A 20,578-nucleotide genomic window follows, 5' to 3' on the forward strand; every position below is an offset into this window, starting at 1 on the left:
ATAGAAAAGGGCCAGATAACAAGCATCTATAGTACTACTGTACTACAAGTCCAGAAACAAAACTTACCAATTCCTGCATAGGTTACCAGCTACGTGCAGAGCTAGCTGACATTATGTGCATCTTGCTAACATGTAGTCCAGCTGACACTGTAACGTTACATTAGCCTATGTTGCTTAATGAAGGTGTATCAATATATATTTTTTAAACAAAAACGGTCAATTTACTGTTCATCACTATAACCATAGTCATGTCAGTGTGACATGTACTTTTCCAGTGAATGTTTGTCTGTCTGACTGACAGAAGTTGCTCACGAAGTTCATCACGTAAAACAGACAGCGTCAAAATTCGTGATGAACGGTTCCGGGTGTTCTTTTGGAACATTGCAGGCCCAACTGCAGTCAGACCTGCCTACCTCGCCATAACAGGTTGATTTGATTGGCTAATCAGTCAGATGTAGCCATCAATCAAGCCGAATCCAAACATATGATTTCTAATGGTTGCTTAGGTACCGAAAACGCAATGATTCCTTGTGAAGGCCTGATGCGGGACTTAACAAGAGAAGACGTGCGATTGGATAAAAATGTATCGCACCCCCTCACTATTTGTTCACACGATCTGCCAATCAAATCACATATCGGACAGCGGTGGGATATCAGTAGTCAAGAACGATCGGGGAAGGAGAAGCAGAAGCAAATAATAAATGTTAAAGTACAATGTTATTAAAGACACTATTATTTTTCATTTGTTTAAAAATAGTTAGGCCTTCAGAGAAGGCTTTGAAGGCCCTGACGGTCCGCCACTGACTAATCCTGACCTTAGCCCCATATTACAATACACTGTAGGTTAATATTAAAAAAAAAAACTTATTACACTTACAAAATAAATGCTTTACAAAAACTATGTAATAACAGCAAAAGACCTAAGGACATTTAATATAAAGTGCTGTCATAACTGCGTTTTTGTCTGAATATTGATGTGTATTGTGAAAATGTACTGCAGTCTGCACTGCAGCCTTCAAACTTCCATAGCAGACATCTCATTTCCCAGGACACTGTCCAGGGACCTGGCAGAGGACAACCTATTAATTTGGGGACACTGTGTGTGTGTGTATTTGTTGACTGTAAGATATCAAACAGTTGAATTTTCCTTTTCCTCTTACACTGCCCTAGACCCTCACAGCCACTGAAAGTGGCCTTTCAATGAATTACCACCCAAGGAGAGAAGAAGAACAGACGTCCATTTTTGCCTTTTAAACGAGTTCCTGCACCTGTGGCCTTGAGATATTTCTCAGATGTTCCTGAATGTTTTACTTTAAAGGATAAAGAAACTAATCATTTAATTTCTAATGCATTTCTTGGCAAGCTTTGTATTCGTGGCTCTCTGCCGCACAGTAAACGTTTCATCAGTCGTCGAATCGGACGGAATCAGAGTTATTTCAGGCCGCGAATCTCTCTCCTCTTCAATCGCCGGCATATTACTAGTCATGAAACATTTTGGCAGGTAATTTAGAGTGGACTGAAGTCCATACATTTTTCATGGGATTCATTTCTCCTTCTCTGATGCCTCATGGTCTGTCTGGGTGGAACGGATCGTTCGGTTCTACGGCTCCGGGTACGCCCACGGTCCCGGTTCTCACGTCCGACCTCCATGCGGCTAAGGGCCTGTTGAATAAAGGCCACCGGTGACAGCTGATTATTCAACCCACAGGAAAGTGATCCAGGCCCCCATTCATTAGAATTCAGACATCTTTCTGTGTGTGTGTGTGTGTGTGTGTGTGTGAACAGGGCAAGTGAAATGGCTGCAGAATTAAGAGCAGATAATCTAGCCCCCAATTCCACCCCCCACACACACACCTCCCTTGGAGCTATGTTCGCTGGAAGTTGACATGACTTTCAAATTTATGAAGCCATTAGGAATCCACACCACATTCAAGAGTGAGAGAGAGAGAAAGAGAGACAGAGTGAGAGAGAGAGAGAAGAGAGAGAGACAACAGTGGGGGCAAACTCGTTCCCCTGTGAAAGCACTGCTTGGCCCAAAACATGGCACCAATGACAAAGGAACTTATTCACAGTGCCAGAAAACAGCAATATGTTAACGACAGCATTGGAAGAAAAAGTGGTTGGGAGGAGAAAGGGAGGGATGGAGACTTTAAACAGAGGTGGGAGAGAAAGGGAGAGAGTAATTGGTGATATAGAACGATAGTCTGCGGCTAAAAGTAGACTAGTTAATCTCAACACACACCGTTCAATGAACCTTCCCGGTGGCCTGAGGGGCACTGGTGACCCACTCCTCCCCACGGCATCCCTCTTCATCAGGGCAAACTGTCAGTACTCTGCCCTAGGACTCTGTTTATTTGTAGCCCTCTGCTGGTCTGCCTCTGTCACTGCATGTTTTTGTTTTGGCCCACCATGTGCCTTTTTACCACGCCCCTACTTCCTGTCTTTGTTCTCTTCAGGGGGTCAAGAGCGTGCAGATTAGCTTCGGCATGTTAGCATACGCCATTTTCAAATATGGCGCTGCATGGATCATTTGGAACCAGCTCCATGCATGAAAATACGTGTTGGGCACGAGCTCCCATGCGCGTACATGTTGGTGGGCGGGTACCTATCCGGCAGCTACAGCCAAACGTTATTCAGTGCGTAATTGAGCTTATGAGAAGACATGTATATTATGGTTATGCATGATGACGAATAAAGAGAATTGTATTGATCTTGTTTCGTTGTTGTTTGTCCTAAACAAAAATAGCCTAAATATGATTAAAGACAATAAATTACACAACAGCGGCATAAAGCCCTTAATTGTCCCGTTATAGCCTACACCATAGGTCTCCAACACTCTCAACCCATCATAGCAGCCCCCTTTTGAGCTAGCCAGAGGCTGAAGCAGTAGGCCTATGCTACTACATTTAAACACAATTGTTGCCGCGAGGCATTCCAGCCTACAAATTTAATAACAAGTATGCCTACACCATGCATAATTAAAAAATAACTCAACTTAGGCTACACAATAAGGTTTCCATTACAGCACAGCGCACATTCAATAAATGAGTGAAAGCGGCTGCCTTGTCTCGCAATAAACAGCTGGAAATTCCGACACTTTTTTCAACTACATGAAACCTCACAGTGAGCCATCAAATACCCCCTATATTTAAGTGCCTATCAGTCTCAACATTTAGATATATAATAAAACAGTCCTAAAGTAAATTAAATCCCAAACCAAACTGAAAATCGTCTGCTTTTGATAGCCTGGTATGCCGCTCCAAACGAAACACGCGTCTCACAATAAAACACACAATGTAAGAAATAAAGCTCTGCCTTGCATACAATCCTGCCCTAAACATACCAGCCTAAGCCTAAGTAAATAGCAGACTCCGGACATAATTTGAGGATTTACGGAAAGTGTGCAATCATACATGGACGCCTGGCGATGCTGGCCGTCTGTGCCTCTGACTCCGCTGCTCATTTGGATGGTAACTCGACAGGTGAGCGCGACAATTGGATGTTGTGGATGCGTAAGTAAACTGTTTTTTGCGGAGTCCGCAGACTACATTCTCTTTAAGGGTTACTTTACCATCTGTGTACAACCCAAAGTATTTCCAGACACCACATTTTAGATGAGTTGGGGACGTAATTGTCCACTCAGGCTGGCCGTTCTGTGCATTATCTTCCATTTTCGAAACAGGGTGGGTATTGAGGGCTCTGGCTAGAATACGTTTAGAGCACCCGCTATGAGAGGCAAACAATAAAATAAAAAACAAAGTAATCATAGACTGTAAAAATGTGCTACAAATGACACTAAAAATCGAATAGTTTATTTATAGTTCGACTATAGCTATTTCACATCATGTTCGAATGCATTTGCAGCAGGAGGACGGTAGGCAGACTGCTCTTCGTTAGAGTCGCTGTTATCAATGAAATTAAGTTTAAGCTTCAGAGGGACTCCTCTCGGACTCCATCTTGGCGTTCGAGCAACTTTTTCTTCTTCTTGTTATGTGGCAAGCAATGTATGTACATTATCGCCACCCTCTTACTGGAGGACGACTCTCTTTTTACAGAATATCAATAAAATCGGCGTTGGTCCATCGTCATTTCCAGCTTTGGAACTTGGGCATGGTCAGAGCCGACTGGTGCTGGATCGAACCCCAGTGTTCAATATGGCGTTGACTATGAATTGGCCGGATTTACTAGCCTAGCCTCCACCATTCATTTGTATGGAGGGCGGGAGTCACTCTCTCCAGTGATATATAATACCTCCATGGTTCTCTTTCCCGCAATTTTTTGTACTCACCTGTTTCTTATTTGCTTGTTTTACCTGCCCTATTTATACCCTGCCCTACTGGTGCCTCATTTTCAGATTGTCTTTCTCCGTGTGGTGATGTGCCCTAGTGCTTTGGCCTGTCTCAGGTTTTGAACTTCTGAGTTTGTAAGTTTCCCATTTTGTTTAGTAGTTTTTCATTAACCTACTTTTGAATTTTGAATCTGCCTGATTTTTTAAGCTGCCTGTTTTGGACTCTGAATACGATCCAGCCTCTTGAACTTTGCTTTTTTGGACTTTGCCTGGATGTTGGATTAACTGCCAAATGGATTTTCCTTATTTCTGTTTTCTGCTGTTTGAAGAACTGTTTTTGGTTAATTTGTTTGAACTGTCTTATTGGCCTGTGGCTCTCCACAAACTGTTCCCCCAGTCTGCAAATAAATCTGTGAACAGCATCTGCGCTTGGGTCCAATCTTTGAATCTGATACACGTGTGTGTGTGTGTTTTTAAGTGTGTGTGTGTGTGTTTGTAAGTGTGTATATGTGTGTGTGTGTGTGCGTGTATTTGTGTGTGCTTGTGTTTGTGTGTGCTTGTGTTTGTAAGTGTGTGTGTGTGTGTGCGCGTGTGTGTGCGTGTGTATGTGTGTGTGTGTGTACTGTATGTGTGTGTGCGCGTGTGTATGTGTGCGTACCCCCCACCTCCTCTCTTCCTTTTCCTTCCTGCATCATTCTCTCATTTCTTTGTTATGCAGCCCTTGCCACTTAATCTACTAAACCCCTCTTCTACTGCACTTTTCCCCCCATAAATGCACAAATAGGCTGACACCAGACATAATTTCACTGCATTTCTTACATCCAGTAACTGTATGCATGTGACAATAAACTTCCTTGTATCCTTGTATCCTCTCTTTTCTGTGCGCCACTATCAATCCTCTCGGCCGCACAGCATATTGCCAGGGCCTGGGAGGAGAGGAGAGGAGAGGGGGCTGTGCTTCCCATTAAGCTGTGTTAAGGAAAGCCTCCGCAGCACAGCATAGTGCTGAGCTGGACTCCACTGTAACGGGCTGCACCGCAACGCGTCGCTCAGCACTGCGGCTGCACTAGGCAGCTTCGGCCGGATGGAAGTTAATTTGTATCCTCCAGCCCGGCAGCTCCATCTGTTGCCACTTTCATTTCTTGTGTGTGTCTGTGTGTGTGTGTGTGTATGTGTGTGTGTGTGTGTGTGTGTGCGTGTGTGTTTGTGTGTATGTATCTATGTGTGTGTGCGCATGTGTGTGTGTAATCGTTGTAAACACGGTGAGCCAGGCGGAGAGGAAAACTCTAAACCCGGTGGAACACACCGTCCACCCTGGTAATTACGTCTGTAAGATCTGGGGGCCCCGCAGGTTTCTCTCCCACTAGAGACGGGGCGCCATGCCTGCCAGTAGACAGTGGAGGTGCAGAGAGGACCAGCCAGCGCCACGGACAGCACAGGGCCTCTCTAACAGGCAGGCTGCACCAGGCACGTCACTGAAGCGTTCCATTCACGGAGCGTAAAAATGCTCAATTTTTTTTTCCGAATATAAGCACCACTATCACATCTGGTGCAGCCAAGCTAGGTCTATTGATTATAGTGGAAGCTAATGGTTGCAGCATACGCTCTGTGAACGAAACGCTTCAGTTTCATGTATGGTGTAGCTGCCTGTAAGAGTCTTCATAGCGTTCAAAGGGTGGGTGGGGGGGAGGTTGTATGCTTATGACTGAGGGAAGAGGAAGAGGAAATTCACCACTTTAAATTATTCTCATTATTCACTGAGAGACGATACTGGTCATTATGAACTGACACTTACAAAGATGGAATTCTTCACAGTCAGTGGGTGAGTCACATAGGGTAAACTGTTAGTTATTGCTGCAGAGATTTATTTGTTATTTCCATGCAAGTTGTGTTTTGGCATGACTGTCTGTATCCTACCAGGGCTGCCCTTGTGTCTGTTATAATTAATCATGATACATGAAGTGCATTATGGGAAAATGTAAACAAAAACAAATGCATTACATTACATAAAGTAATACAGCCTCTCCAAATATCTAATTGTAGTCAACAGCTGTTGTTATTCATAAATCACATGGGGCCTTTCATTGGCTTGCTTTCATTTTACACTCAAAAAAACACATACACACACACTCACAGACACACACTGATGTCACAGTTTGATATATATGTAAACACTCACTCTGGTTATTATAAGAATACTACAACAGCTTAATTAGCAGTCCAATTGAAACATGTTTTGCAGATGCATAGACGCACGCCTACAGACACACACACACATATACACACATTTACTGTACATGCACACACATAGACGCACGCCCACACACACAGACACACAAATACACATACACAAACACCAATCTCACTTCTCTGATCTTCCCACAGGTTTAAATAACAGGTGCTCCTCACCTGCTTTTTGTACAATATCAACCTTAATAGCACAGGTATGTTTGTTTGAGCAACATAATGAGTCTCCTGCAGACACAGGCATTATAATGTTTGCCCATTCAGCAGCATGCAGATGGAGAGGAGCAAAGACAATTAAAACCACCACCAGGCCGCGTCAGTTCACTACCCAGCGGAACAGAGCATGCATAAATGAGTGCACACACAAACTAACTCACACACACACATACACACACACACACATACACACACGCACACACACACACAAACATGCGTGTGATTCACCTGTTGCAGCAGAAAGACTTTCTAGGTCTTTCTAGACTTTCAGGCGAATAGCAAATAACCCGTTAACAGATACATTTGAGGACAGTGAAAGTTGTAACAATTCATAGATCATGCCATCATTCTAATGAACACTTGTTTGTGTGTGATTTTGGCACTTATCACTGTGCTGTTAACTGCATGTGTGTGTGTTAAATGGTGTGATCTCTTCTTTTTGAAGATGGCCCAGAGCGCAAGCTGAGATTCCAACACAGACCAGCAGCAGCAGGGATCAGACTACAGCTTGAATATTATTCCTCCTTCTAAGTCACTTGGGATCACTTACATGGATAAATATAAAGGTAAAACATTACCAGCTGAATCAAGAACAACACCAAGAGGTGTGCATCTTAAAGGGGAACTGTGCAAGCTTTTTAGCTTTATTTACTTTTTTGGAATGGTTATATGACTTTTTCTGGGGTGAACGGTGGCTGTCTCGCTTCTCCCTAGCATCTGTGAGCGGAAAAAAACAGCCATGCAACTCGCAACATTTATTTCATCATTTAGTTGGGACATACTTATGGTTACACCAAACTATTATGGGTATGCATAGAGAAATACGAAAAAGAAAAAAAAAAACTGCCTCATACTTACCTACAAGCTTAGGTACTTCTGTCCCTTAGATTAGCACAACTTGTTCAAATCCAATGTAGAGTAGTGTTGTACTGAATTACACAACACATTCTGCTGATGCAGGGGGCCTGGGCATGACATGCTGCTAACTGAGAGGGAAATCCTATTGTGGTGAGCTAGCAGAGCTCAGCTATTGGAAACAGAATGTAGAGGCTTTTTTTGCTGCTGTCCATGGTCCTGAAAGCAGAGCGCTGTAGTTCACAGGCGTCTTCACAGTTGTTGCATGCTAGAACATTGTGTGCTACTTTATTTTTACAGAGCCACACTGACAGACTATATTTCATATAAAAGTACACTTCTGAAAAAAAAAATATTTTGTATACATGCATACAGATACTTTACGATAAATGTATGCTGACAAACTTTGAAAAAAAGATTTTAGATGTTCAGAAGCAATTTAGGCAGTTTTTTAAAAGAGAAAGATAATCAGAGATGTAGAAAACAACAACAACCAAACTACTGTACAAGACATGCTGAAAACAAGCTGTGAAAAATGAACATGGTTGAAACAAGCTTGAAGAATCTAAAGGTTGTCTGTGAGTGAGTGAGTGCATGTGTGTGGGTGTTTGACAGAGAGAAAGAGAGAGAGAGGGAGTGAGAGAGAGTAAATCAATCAGCATGAATGGCACTAAAGTTTTGCACTGCACTCCACCTACAAGACGAGGAAACAGAAAAAAAACTCAAATCAATCCTGCGGTTTTCAAGTCGAGTGAGAATGCACTGATGAACACACTCAGCATCGATTCAATCAGCCCATCACACCATACGCCCAATTCTCGCCCAGCTCCCTGTCTAACACACAACTAACAACCCCTCTCTTTGTTTACCAGTCTTCCTCAACAGATGCCTTCAATCTCAGACTCGCTCGCTTTTTCATCATCGATACATCTTTAAACTCTGGATGAAGAATGGAGCTTTTCATCAAGGCTAGTGTATACATCTTTAAACTCTGTGATGAAGATGCCTCAAAAAGAGATCCAACTGCCTTCTGATGCCTCAAGGCTCAACTGCCTTCCTGAAGCCTCAGTGTATCAATTGCCCAACTGCCTTCGGGTTGCCGGTTCAAACCCGAACAGCAGGGACTGAAGTGTGTATCCCAGGCGCTGCTGTTGTTGCAGGCAGCTCACTGCCTTCTGATGCCTAAAAAGCTTACTAAGTTATGACTTAAAATTACACACTAACTTACACCACCCTCTCATTTAAATGGTAATTTGTTAACATGGTTTTCTCATTTAAATGTTAAATTTAACAAAGTATAAGTTGAGAAGAGTTACATACGCTACACATACATTACCACATTACATACGCTACACATACATTACCACATAAAACATACATGTCATTGATTGATCTGTTATCAGAGATTTCACTAGCCATATTTGAAAGAGTGTTAACGTTACCGTTACCTTCACTAACGTTAACGTTAGCTATCCACTGCGGTAGAAAATAAAGTCTGTTATTTACAAATACAGTGTTATTTTATTCCATACAACAAAGTAATTGCGGAGGAAGTCAAACATAAATGTGGCTTTATACAACCAAAGATTCTATAGTTCTAGTTAACAAACTATTAAGAATCGTCTCGCTTTCTCAACCGTCTCTGATACAACCTTACAGCGAACGTTAACGTTACCAACGCAAGTGATGTGACGCTTCCGATATCATAAGTGATATTGATTGGTTGTCAACGGTAAAAACGTCATTCTATGTGACAATATTTTGATTTAGTAGCTACTAACTATGGTGTGCCTTAAGTAGCAATGGTGCAACAGGAAAAGAATGCAGCGCTAGTTTAAAACAAATTAGTTTCAATGTAAGGTTTAAGACACATCTAAACACCTAAACTTACGACCGGCCTTACGTTCTACTGGTGCAACCGACTGCTGAAATAAAGATACACAGAGACACACACAGACAGACACACACACACACACTGACACACAGACACTGCCTTGAGTCTTTATTTACTGTTACCTTTAACATATACTATAGGTTTACACACACACACACACACGTGGCAGAGACTCACTCAGGATCATTATTTCTACCTGTGCTTTGTTAGTTGTAGCTTCACACAGTGCCAGCAGGTCATATGTCTTGTGGTGTGTAAGTGTGGTACCAGCACAGTATGCAACCAGCAGCCTCCCCATTCTCAACCTACAGAGACATGCACTTATTATCTAACATGTGCACACAAGTACAGACTAGCCCTTATTATCCACATGTGCACACTGTTGTGCCTTTTCCCTGATCTCTATGTGTGAAAGCAGGTCCAGCTAATTGGCAATCATGACGTCACGCAGGAGTTCCTATCAGAGCCTTCAATCAACACATAAAAGCGACCTGAACCTGTGTGTCGGTGGTTGGGTGTGCTAGGCTGAAGTGTTTGCCAGTGTGAGAGGCTGTGTAGTGAAGCACAGCAGGGGCGGAGTGGGGCACTAAAATCCACCGGGTAAATTCTGAAATTCTGCCCCCCCCCTCATATATCAATAACACAAACAAAATGTATGTCAATTTAAAATACTAAATCTACTTTTTTTATCTGGATGAGGACCCAGATTATGTAATGTTATGTGGAACTCCTACAGTAAGTCTGCTCTAACGCCAGCCAAGTCTACGCATTTGGGAAGGACTTAAAGGAATTATCCGGAGTAAAATGCACTTTAGATCAATTTACGGATGATTGGGAGTACATACAGTGGGCATCGCTTTCAAATGACCTCTTCATTCGCGTATAACGAGGCATGAAGCTGCGTGAAGCTTTAGTACCACTTTCAGCCACTGTGCATAGCTCTGCCACGGTACATCGCTCTGCCTGCCGCCCTTCTGAAAAAGCAGGATCTACCATTAAACATAATTGTTGCCGAGAGTAATCCCAGCCTACGAATTCAATAACAAAATAAATCATGCATAATTAAACATTACCTCGATTTAGGCTACTTGGGTATGGCTTAAAGCTTGACTACACGGTGTTAACGAATTTCGAAATTTGCAGTACATTATTGTCAGTGTTGGGGGTAACGCAACTACGCAAATCAAAACAGTGTCTTGTGTGATAATTGAGCCAGTAGAGAAATAACTGTTCAGAATTGATCTGTAGCCTTGGGTAGGCTTCTGCAGAAAACAATGTTGTTGCCGATTTAATACTATCTGGCGACGTTTTTAACAGGCTACGCAATAGAGGCTTAGACAACTATGACCCACGTTTTGGACAATCACGCCGTTAAACTTAAAGGAATTATCCGGAGTAAAATGCACTTTAGATCAATTTACGGATGATTGGGAGTACATACGTTGAGTTGTCATCAAAATCATGTAATTCGGATGTGTTTTGAGAAAGTTCGATTTTACCGTTTTTAGTCAAAACTCGTTAGCGTGGAAGTGAGAAGGGCATATTATTTCGCCGCTACAAAACGCTATTTTTATACCTCTTTACCTCTTCTACAGTTCCAAACAACATTACACTTACGTGGTAGTGAGTAGAGGGTCCCTAAAGCCAAACTGAAGTATCCCGAGGTCTTTATGTGGTCGGATAGAGAGTCCAGAATGAATTTCATCAAGCCAGTACCTTTCCGGAAATGTTGCTGCTGCAGCTGGCATCTTTAGGGGAAAGTCCGCTAGAATTCTAGCTGATACTTTCGTTAGCCAAATGTATTGGTTCTTAACGTTAGCTGATACGTCCGTTAGCCAAATGTATCGTTTCTTCACTTTAGCAGAGACATTTCTGGTTAGCCAAATGTATTCTTTCCTTTTCAGTTCACTGTGTGCTTCAGCTTTCAAGCTTTATAGATGCATTACTGCCACCAGTTGTTTGGGAATGGAATTGCATCTCTGATTGTCGTTCTCAACAAGTTGACACTTATTGATGAATAACGGTACAGGGGCCAGTCAGGGGCCAATGAGATTTCAGATGGGGTTCCTGTGGCCCCGCCCCTAGAACCGCCCCTGGAAGGATTAAATAGGCGAGATGGATTTGTATTTATACATTAAACATGGTTGTTCTCAGCAGTTCAGTAACTCTGAATAAGTATAGCAATCTAAGACTTTCTTTTTTTTAAAGCATGATTTGATTTCTTGTCAGTTGTTAGTGCAGGTAACATTCTTGCTGTGATGTCAGCAACTCAATTTGTGCTTTGAGGACTCCTAGGGGATCTTCCCAGGGAGGTTGCTTATTTCTTAGTGCATAGATGGTTGCTGGAGAGTTTAAATTTGTTCTTCAGATATCTGAGGTGAACTTTTCATGAGGCGAGTGAACCCGCAGTCATGTGGGTATTCTTGACGTTCATGTGAAATCAAATTTAACATTGAAGCACACAACACACAAGTTGTCATCTCGCACCAACAAAACTGGTTGGCTACTGTAAGTTGTCTTCAAGATGCCTTTTTTTAGGGAATAGGCCTCATTTGTGTAGCCATAGAAACACTAGAAGCATATTGATTTGCATGCCTTATATATTAAGAACTCTTTATGGTTTCCTGGCTGAGAAATCTCTGCTCAGTCTCCTTAACCCTTTAGGCGCCAGGTTTAAAAAAAAACATCATTCGATTTTTACATCAAAATTTCAAAAGGCCATGGCTTGAAAGTGGTCAGAGATAAAGTCCTACTGTAAATGTGAAAATCATTGAGTATGAACAAAAGTTTATGAAGGGGGTAAATTTACACATCTAATTTGCATATTATGACGTCACTGAATGACAACCACCTCGAATTATGCACATTTCAGTAAATACTGGATGTTGAACATATATTTGAGCAGTTTTGCTTACTTTTTTGTCATTTCACCCACATAACACCTGAACAGGAAAGCAGTCACATGTAAACCAACAATAGTAAACTATTACTATTACCACAAACCTTATTCTACTATACAATAAAGTAGCCTGGTCAAATCAGTTCCTATCGCGGGTGACTTTGTAGTTCTTCAGAGCCCTATTTTTACTACCCCTGCTGTCTTTACTACGTCCATTACGGACACTATCGTCACCTTTACCACTGGCACCTTCAGCTACGTTGGGCAGAGGGTCGACATAAGCGTGGTATGCTTAGTGAACACTGTCGAAAGAGCGCCAAATGGCGCACCTCCATTCACAGGCGGCTCCGTGACTATCACTGCCAATAGGCGATCGATCATACCCTCCAAAATGCAGATTTTATCCTTTAGAATCAGAATAGATGTATAAAGACCGAGACTTTTTTTCAACATTTGGTGTATTTCTGCTTCAATTTTGTGCAAAACTATGGCCTGCATCGGCTTCCGGCGTTATGGAGGAAATGCCGCGTCTTCTTCGTGTGTTTTCAGCGTGTTTTTCACATGCTTCCTGAAAACTTTGAAAAAAAAGGTTGAGCTTGAATCGAAGCTCTGGGTGTCTGCCAACTAGTGGTCAAGAGTACAAATGAGATTTTACACTGTACTCGCGTCTATCGTCTGTTTTAATCAGTGACGTTGTTTGTCGCAATTTTGCGACTTTGGCGGGTAAAGGGTTAAGAAAGAAGAAAGGATAGTGAGTGAGAGGAAATGTGCAGGAGCAAGAGAGAGAGTGAGAGAGAGATGGATGATTTGAGGGGAGATTGGAGCGACGGTCTGCACCCACAACAAGGTCAATTCCAGGCGTGTTGTCATGACAATAGTCCAGGGGACCTGTAAGCACAGAACGTCCACCATTCTGCAAATTATCTCTAATAATACAGCTGTGGTAGTCAACCCCCTCACCCTGTTGCTGTTGTTATTTTAGTCGGCCATACAAATAACACTCCATTTTCCTCAAGGAGCTGCTTCTTTCCTTTTACGTATTTATTTGTGTATTTTTTAGTAGTGGGGGGCAGCTCTGTCTATTGAGGGGTGGTGTCCCCCAAGGCTAGTGAGTAATGTCTTCACCCTAAATTCTGTTCATGGCTCCACAGAGGGACGCACCACCTGCTGTTCTACTTCTTCAGGCCACCTGAGCACCGGACACTGTGATTAGTAGGTTAGAAGAGGACTCAGGATGTAGTGAGAGAAAGAGAGAGAGAGTGAGTTTCATCGCCATCAGACAGACAGGAGGACCAACCCATCCTGTGAGAGTGGATTAGTCATTTCTGATTCCAGAACAGTCGTGTGTCATAAATATTCAAGCTGCACCAGCACAAACAGACATAGACAAAGCAACTCTTGGACCTGTTATGCACACAAAAACAGCCCCAGTCCAGGTCTATGCCAGATCGGGACAGGATTTCCTCAAGGGTTTAATGCTCAGGTAGAACAACAGAAGCCAAATTCAAAGTCTGAAGTATTTATTTTTTAACATTAACATAAAGACATTCAGCCAAAGCGAAATGGAGGGGGATTGAAAGAGATATGAAAAATAAGCTTTTATTCAGACAACCCAGATGGTGCTGTAGCTCTCTTAAGTGATCACGGTCAGAATTCCACGCAGCTAAAATGTCGAGACAATTATCAAGCAACATAAAACAATGTCTTTCCTTAACTTTTGACAACTGTTGTCAAGGTGTTGGACAAGCACAAAGTTGACACACAAGTTTTGACGTGAGTTCTAACAACTTGGGTTTTATTGCACCTGGAATTCTCAGGAGGCAGTTTCCCATCCAAGTACTAACCAAGTACAACACTACTTGGCCTACGTGATTGGATGAAATCTGGTGTGCTTAGTGTGGTATGGCTATATGTCATGTCACAAGTGACACACGAGACATGATGGAACATAACCGCCAACCATAACAACATCATGGTGGCTTAATTTTTACAGGCAGCTGTGGCCTACTGGTTAGCTATTCGGACCTGTAACCGGAGAGTTGCCCGTTCGAACCCCGACCAGTAGGCACGACTGAAGTCCCTTTGAGCAAGGCACCTAACCCCTCACTGCTCCCCGAGCGCTGCTGTTGATGCAGGCAGCTCACTGCGCCGGGATTAGTGTATGCTTAACCTCACTGTGTGTTCACTGTGTGCTGAGTGTGTTTGACTAATTCACGGATTGGGATAAATGCAGAGACCAAATTTCCTCACGGGATCAAAAGAGTATATATACTATACTATACTAATGATTTAAGTTTTCAAAAACATCATCATTTGTACAGTACATATCTACACTATGTTGCTACCAGCCAGCAATTTCTCAGGGTAGAAAATGATAGCATTTCTGATTGAGATTGATTGATTGTCCTTGCCTTTATAAGACAGTCTGGCTGGTTGGCATGTTTTGTGAAACATCCTGATTGGTTGTCACCCTGTTGGAGACATATTGATTGTCAGTGCCCCTTTGCAAGGTCACTTGGTTGGTTTGTGGTCCTCTGTGGTCATACTCTTGTCCAAGGTTGCCCAGAACTATTTACATCCTTGGGGTTTACATATGGCTCTCATCAGACTGCATTGCTCAACTGCACTGCAGTGTTTACTCGCAAACCTAGGCAAGATAACCCAAAAGGAAGTTGTAGACCTGCTAATAGAACTAATAGGAATATAAATTCAATCTCCAAACTAAACAAAGAATATAATAGAAGTCTTGTCCACTGCTGTGGAAATTCATTTTTGGCCCCACAAACAAACATATAGCACACCCAGACAGGACTATACAGCAGGTACAGCATATGGCAGGTACAGCAAAGCCAAGGGGCTCTTCTATTAGAAGGTTTACCGCTTCCTCTGTGTTAACTTACCTAGATTTGCCACTTAATCACCTACTTGGAATACACCCCAGGGCATCCTGTGTGGGTGTCCTGGAGATGTGTCAGAGAGTGTTCTTGGTTATTATACAGCTCTTAAAAATGCAAGTAGAACTCTCCATTGACTTGAATGGGATTTCCCAAAGTTCTACCGGTCAATGGCAACAGATTTGCATTCAAAAGTGAAGGCAGGCTGTTGATCAGCCATGTTCTAAAGAACGTTTGATTCAAGTTCAGCGTGTATTGAGAACTATTTGTTTCTCAGCAAAAGCCACAACGAAATGGTAACAAATTAATGTAAAGAGACATATCGTGGAGATTATTTTTTCGCTTTGTCAAGTAGCCGTTTAATTAGCGGGATAATGTATAGAACGCCGGTCATTTTTGGGAAAATAAATTCCTTCAGGGCAAAGCAGTCCGGTTCACCCTGCCGGGACTTATTTTCCCAATATTGACCGGCGTTCTATACATTACATTACATACTTTGTGCTTTCAGCTGAGGCCCTCTGATTGTCTTGTTGTTGTTTATTGTTTGTTGTTGTTGTTCCTGAGTACATATGCATCCCTGTTATTTTGACAGGTACTAATCATCAGCCCCTTTGCTAGCTGCTAATGAGGTGTCTGGGAAGAACCACTGAACCACTGAAGTCCTCAAGAGTGACTTACCACAGCACGTACCTTTCCCTTGAATCCTTCAATGGCCCCTTCCGTTTGATAAAGACGTGGAGCAGTCGACTATGAATGGGGCCATATTGACAAAGATAGAGGACAATAAAATGAGAGTGGAAGACACCTACAGAAAGAGAGGAATGAAAATAGGCAAAGTCATCCAGAGAGGTACTTAGGCAGCAAAATGAGTGTTGGAGGAACTACCAACTACTTTTTTTGTGTGGAAGGGGCCATCCCGTCCCGTGTTAAGATCGGTGCACTCAGGGCAAGTGACAACCAATGAGGGGAGAAACTAGTTTGGTTTCATCCTCCCCCACATTTTTTCAATGTCTTTTTTTTCGGTCCTGAGGAGAGTCATTCATCAGGTCCAGTGTGCAGGGAGTGAAAGCTGGTGTGTAATTACTGTGAGCTCCACGCTCTTTAGGTGCTGCTCTCAAAAGGACAGCTTTATCATCTTTTGTATGCACGTCAGACTCCCAAATGAAGACGAATGGCAAAAGTTCTGTCTTGCCTGTTTCCTACGCACCGGAAGAGCTCGGAAGTGCCAACAGCAGACCCAAGCAGTGGAAGGAGGGTAGGGTGCTGGGGGGTCTCGGGGTGGGGTGGGGGGTGTGTGCGGACTGCTTAGTAACAGGAGCTAGTCTAGACGTGTCACCGTGCTTACGCTAATGTCACAACAGCCTGTGGGTGACACTGACTGTGAATGTCCTTGACACGCTTCTGCAGAGGGTTTGACATTGGGATGTTATTAAGCTTGAGCAGAGGATACCAATATGCCATCGCTGAGAGGCATCATTTATCATATACAGGCAAGAAGTTTACACTCCGATGGATAGTTGTGTGTAGTTTGGCGAGTAGCCATTTTTTTTTTCTGAGGAAAGTATTCCATGCTACAAGATGTCCTTGGTTTTCCTTATCTTCTTCTGGTTTTATGGCCTTTTAAGTACTTTTGTGTGTGTGTGTGTGTGTGTGTGTGTGTGTCTGCTTGTTTTTGTGTTGTTCTTTGCCTTTTCATTTAACACATGACTTTAGCTTTCAGTAATACCTTTTCTATGTTTGTGTGTGTGTATATGTGTTTATAAGAGTGTGTGTGTGTGTGTGTGTGCTCTGTGTGAGTGGTGACGGCCATCGCCCGGTGAGCATATGTTCTAGTGTTTGCCCCTCGGCCTGCAGGTCAGAGCCAAGCCATCATCCTCCTCCAGACGCACCCCCGGTGGTGGCAGTGGCCCGACTCGCCCGCTCGGGAACGGAATACAACCTGCGGCCGTCTCTCACTGGAGACCGACCAGGAGCCGAGGCAGAGGCGACAGCGGCGGTGGGGACAGAGGAGCGCTGCGACCTCCCCGTCTCCGTTCCCGCAAATCTCTGCCAGCCTGTCAACGGGGGTTGGAAGCTGCTCGACCCCCGCCTGTCTCAGCTCTTGACCCCACCCACCCACCCGGCTTTTGACTGGCAGGCCAATGGGCCAACAGCTCTCTGTGTGGTGCTGCTCCCAGCCTATCACCCGCTGATGTATGGGGCCAGTGACCCGCCTCCTCTCACCACTCTGTGTTCACCCAGCGCTCCCTCCATGATGAGACTGCCAAGAGACGAGTCCGGAGAAAAAAAAAAAGAGAGAGGTTTTTATCAGCCAGGGCAAAGCCGCAGTAAAAGAGAAGCTATTGGAATGGGCAAAAAAAAAAGAACTAAAAGAACCTTTTGATGAAAATTCCATTTATCTCTCTCTCTCTCGCTCTCTCTCTGCGTATTTGTCTTTATTTTGTGGGGGCATCAACACATTACACAAACACAGCGAGTAATGGAGAGTGCTGACACACTGGTGAAATAAATCAATGTACTTCTCATTATTAACCTCTGATTCCCTCAGATAAACATCTCATTTATTTTCCAGCCCGGGCCCCCAGGGGCCTCTCTGTCAGGGGGCTTCACAAATGGACATTTCTCTGCCTCCCCAGACTCCTGACGCAGGTCTATATACACACACTCACACACATACAGCCTATATGAACTTAAATAAACACACACACACACACACATATACACAAAACCAGATAACTGTAAATCCTTATTTTAACCGGATTAGGTCTCCGGGTTTATCTTTCCCCAGGTGGCTGAATGTAAATTTGTGTTAAACTTGTGGAGACACTCGCCTCAGCTCGGCCGCGTGTCTGGCTTCGGGTGTCTATTGGCCATCATCAGCGGTCCCGCTGCTAGTTCAGGGAGACCTATGGCCGCCCGGGCCTGGGCCGCCATGATACTCTAGTAGTGCCGGGGGGAGATACACGGCCGGCCTCTGAGCGAGAGACGTCCACTCCATCGCTTCGGATCGGGCCCCGTGCGAAACGCCTTCACAGGAACACGAGGATGGAGTCATGTTTTTTTTTTTTGGCTCCGGGCAGGAAGTGGCTGCAAGCACAGCACATCTGATTTGGCGGTTTGCTCTGACTGTGATGTCTGTGTTTGAAACATTTTATTTGTGCTGATTTCCATCTGCAGGATTTTGCTCAGCGTTGTAGGCCGAGCTCTGGATGTTGAGCTTGGTGAGTTTGATAGAATTCCTCTCTTGAAATATCCACAGAATGGGAGGGGATCTGCCCTTGTTTTTCTAGGTCTAGAGCTAGAAGTCCCTTTGGATAGTAGCCTCTGCTAAATTAATAAATGTAGATCTACTCACTAATCTAACTGATTTTACCATGTTCCTCTATCTGTGGCATCTGCTAATAAGCCACCTACAGGCCTTTACCCTAGATCTCAGTGGTGGCAGTGGGGGTGAAGCTCTAATAACTTTGTCGATCCTAATGATAATGGCGGCTCTTATAATTTGCAATTATTCACAATTAAATTTAAGGCCTACAGGATAAATGGCCCAATAGACGTTCAAACGTTCAGAATCAGCTGCAGACAGAAAAAGGACATAATTTGACTTGAAGTTTGGGATGAGCAGCATCCATTATAGTGATTCTTACAGACGGAATATAAATGGACACTGCTAATTCTGATTATTGGAATGATACTCATCACTGCTCCTAATCCATCTTCGTTCTGAGTCACAACGTATTCATCGTGGCATGTTACTTTTTAGACTTGTCTTATCATTCTTGTGTACCTTTGCAGTCTTTGCCTATTCCATTCAGTCTCAGACCACCTCTTTGAGAGTACACTTACACACCAGATCATGGATGATCTCTGTTCAAACATAAACATATATGAGTGGTGTGAAAAAGACTGCCACTGACTAATGGTGTTTGCTTTATTTACCTGCTTTTCACAACGTGGACATTCTTAAGAGTGTCATTCCCTTGTATAGTCTAACAGGGCCACAATGACAGACCTTGGCAACAGCGAGTCTGCTTTTTTTGCCTATTTTAGTCTGACAAAGCAGTTTGACTGTCTTTGTTGCCAGTGAGTGACTTAAAAGTTGTCAGATCCCTTGAAAGGAGACATTCTTCAAAGACAAATTTCCTGCAAATGCAGGATGAACTTCCCCCCAGTCCAGAAGCTCTCTCTCTCTCTTTCTGTTTCCCCCTTTCATCTTAACCATGTTTATTTTTCAATGCTACAAACAAGGCCTCATAGTCCTTGCTTTGTGGATGAAAAACAATGTTTTTGTTTCCCTCCATCAAGGTAGTGTTTTCTTAATGTGTTCTGTGACATCTGTGCTGAGGGCGGAAACCCGCCTTAATGTTTAAGGACTCATAAGCACTTCATCTTCTTTCATAGAGCCCGGGAAGCTTTAATACATTTGCTCTTGCTAACTTTAGCATTAGCCACAGCCAACACTCTGGCACTGTAATGACATTTTATTTTCTATTTGAGTCTAATGCCTGTCAGACGGAGCATCAACATTTATTTTTCTGTCAGGACACGTCAAGCCAGTCGTTTGTTAGTCACATGAGTGGCGGACTAACTCAGCTGAACCCTCCGGAATGGGTCTCTCCTGGGTAAACCCATTAGGGAACAGCAATACCGGGCTTCAGGATGGCCATCCTCCTCCTCCTCTTCACCCAGTAATAGCGGGCGCGGTAAATGGGCCACTAAATGACCCGCCGGCGGGCAGCGAATCTCTCTCTCTCCGTGGTCCAGAGCGAGGTGAGCGTGGGTCATTAAGGAGCTGCTGACCCGCCCTCTCGCCTGGCCAGCCGCGGTTATCGCGCTTAAGTCGCTCATCGATCATTGCTTATGCCCCCCCCCTCTCTCTCCCTCTCTCTAAATGCGCTGGGAGCCAAGGCACCATCCTCCCCTCCATAATACTTGTCACTCCGTCTACACTAATCACTGGAGCATGGGGGAGAAACACATGCTGCCAAATTGATGCCTAGCCTTTCGATTCCCACAGCTCACACAGAGACGAGAGCTACTGACAGCCTACAATTAGCGTTTTGCAACCATTTCAAATATCAGCGCCTAAGTTGGAGAGTCCGGGTTGTTACTAGTTAATTGTGGTGCTCAGTCAAAATGTCTTCTCCTCACAGAGGTCCTTGAGAAGGCCAGGGCAAGAAAAGAGGTTGGTGCTTTGATTCTGCGATTGTTTTGTGTTCTTGTCCTTGTATGGTGTTGCAGCACTGTTGCAGGACATGCCGGAGTGGTTCAGCCCGAGAGCGGCT

The sequence above is a fragment of the Alosa alosa genome, chromosome 16 (assembly GCF_017589495.1).
Source record: "Alosa alosa isolate M-15738 ecotype Scorff River chromosome 16, AALO_Geno_1.1, whole genome shotgun sequence".
NCBI lineage: Eukaryota > Metazoa > Chordata > Actinopteri > Clupeiformes > Clupeidae > Alosa > Alosa alosa.